Below are 2620 nucleotides of genomic sequence, written 5' to 3'. Positions count from 1 at the left end.
CCATCCAACTACCATCTCTTACCAAGGACGGATGGGAAGAAGGAATGAGGAAAGATGCAGCGAAGTCAATGAAGATATGAAAGAGTTTTGGGAAGTAAGACACAAATTAACCATCATTGACGACAAAGTATATTGAAACAAGAAAATAGTTCCACATGCCGTTCTCAGGAACAAAATAATAGACCTAGCACATGAAGGACATTTGGGCAGAAGCATCACAAAAAACAAAGTGAGGAACAGTTTCTGGTTCCCGAAGATGGACTCAATTGTGGAAGTGAAGGTCAAAGGGAGTATCAGTTGCGCCAGAAGTGACAAAACAAAGATATTGCGCAAAGTCCCTTTGTCTCCGGTAGAAGTACCCGAAGTACCATGGACAAAACTTGATATGAACATAATTGGCCCTTTGGAGACATTGGGGTCCCAAAGGGAGATTTGTGTTTGTCCTTGTAGACTACACCTCACACTGGGTAAATGTTAGATTCATGTCCCTTTCCGTTCTTCGGCCGAGCCGCCGCCATGAGTATGCTTCGGCTTCAGAAGAGGCTTGCCTCCAGCGTGTATCCCATCATAGCCATCCAACTACCATCTCTTACCAAGGACGGATGGGAAGAAGGAATGAGGAAAGATGCAGCGAAGTCAATGAAGATATGAAAGAGTTTTGGGAAGTAAGACACAAATTAACCATCATTGACGACAAAGTATATTGAAACAAGAAAATAGTTCCACATGCCGTTCTCAGGAACAAAATAATAGACCTAGCACATGAAGGACATTTGGGCAGAAGCATCACAAAAAACAAAGTGAGGAACAGTTTCTGGTTCCCGAAGATGGACTCAATTGTGGAAGTGAAGGTCAAAGGGAGTATCAGTTGCGCCAGAAGTGACAAAACAAAGATATTGCGCAAAGTCCCTTTGTCTCCGGTAGAAGTACCCGAAGTACCATGGACAAAACTTGATATGAACATAATTGGCCCTTTGGAGACATTGGGGTCCCAAAGGGAGATTTGTGTTTGTCCTTGTAGACTACACCTCACACTGGGTAAATGTTAGATTCATGTCCCTTTCCGTTCTTCGGCCGAGCCGCCGCCATGAGTATGCTTCGGCTTCAGAAGAGGCTTGCCTCCAGCGTGTTACGCTGTGGCAAGAAAAAAGTATGGCTGGATCCTAATGAAACAAATGAGATTGCCAACGCAAACTCTCGTCAGCAAATCAGAAAGCTGGTGAAAGGTGGTCTGATTATCCGTAAGCCTGTAACGGTTCACTCCCGTGCCAGATGCAGGAAGAACACGTTTGCTCGCAGAAAGGGCAGGCACATGGGCACTGGTAAGCGAAAGGGTACTGCCAATGCGCGTATGCCAGAGAAGCTCTCATGGATGAGGAGAATGAGAATCCTGCGCCGTCTTCTGTGCAGATACCGATAGTCCAAGAAGATTGACCGCCACATGTACCACAGTCTTTATCTGAAAGTCAAGGGTAATGTCTTCAAAAACAAGCGCATCTTAATGGAGCACATTCACAAACTGAAGGCAGACAAAGCCCGCAAGAAGCTCCTGGCTGACCAGGCTGAAGCTCGCAGGTCTAAGACTAAAGAGGCTCGCAAGAGACACGAAGAACGCCTGCAAGCCAAGAAGGAAGAGATCATAAAGACACTCTCAAAGGAGGAAGAGACCAAAAAGTAGTCTGTCCTACCAGTGTGTAAATAGTGAGCTTCTATCAGTGTCAATAAAACATCGATATGTCCACAACTACAACTAACAGTCGCATCATGTTTCTGAAATCAGTCTTTTCTATTGAAGGTATACCATCAGTACTGGTAACTGACAATGGGGTGCAGTTTACCTCTGAAGAGATGAAGACATTTCTGGAGGATTTAAATACCAAGCACAAGAAAACTGCACTCTACTGCCCAATGCCAATGGCTTAGCAGAAAGAATGAACCGCATGATCAAAGAACATATTAAACTGGCCATCACCATTGGCCACAACATAGATGATTATCTCAGAGAATGCTTATGGGCCTACCACAAAGCGTCTAATCTCTGCCCAGGAATTTCCCCTTTTGTGGCCCTAAGAGGAAGAGAGCCAGGCACCAAATATATATATATATATTTTTTGGTGTTCAAACTGCTTTATTGAATATTACAGATATTACACTGCTCTGTATGCCTACAACCCGGAGGCCGGCAGCATCATGTGGAAAGCCATGAGGAGGTTGCACTAGGTAGAACACAGCTTTAAAACCGACATCCCTGGGGCCCAGTAGCGTTGAATAGGAGCATGTAATGCGAGATCGGCAGCAAGTGCTAAAAGGAATATCATTCTGAAAATACAATGCAGTAGAACAAGGTTTTTTCTGTTTTTTGTTTTGTGTCCAACAGTGAACAGAACTGTAATAACTCACAAACATACTGGGGAATGGGTTCAGGGACAGCAGGTTAGCATCACATGTCCATAGTCTTCAGTCATTGTGCTACGATACATCAACAATTTCGATTGTACATAGTATATTGGGGGAGCGGATTTCGTGCAGTACTATAGGGTAGTATCGGGTCAAATGATGTGGGTGTATGGAAGCATCAGGGCAGTGGGGAGTGCAGGACGAGCTAGGATCCACTGGCAGT

At 44.7% G+C, this 2620-nt stretch overlaps 1 pseudogene; it reads left to right on the top strand.

Annotated features, from left to right (window-relative positions):
• Positions 1-1062: 1062 nt before the first annotated feature.
• Positions 1063-1729, top strand: LOC147710835 (large ribosomal subunit protein eL19 pseudogene; annotated as a pseudogene).
• The last annotated feature ends 891 nt before the right edge of the window (positions 1730-2620 follow it).

The sequence above is a fragment of the Lissotriton vulgaris genome, chromosome 5, assembly GCF_964263255.1.
Source record: "Lissotriton vulgaris chromosome 5, aLisVul1.2, whole genome shotgun sequence".
NCBI classification, from domain to species: Eukaryota; Metazoa; Chordata; class Amphibia; order Caudata; family Salamandridae; genus Lissotriton; species Lissotriton vulgaris.
This window is presented reverse-complemented; position numbering and strand designations above follow the sequence as displayed.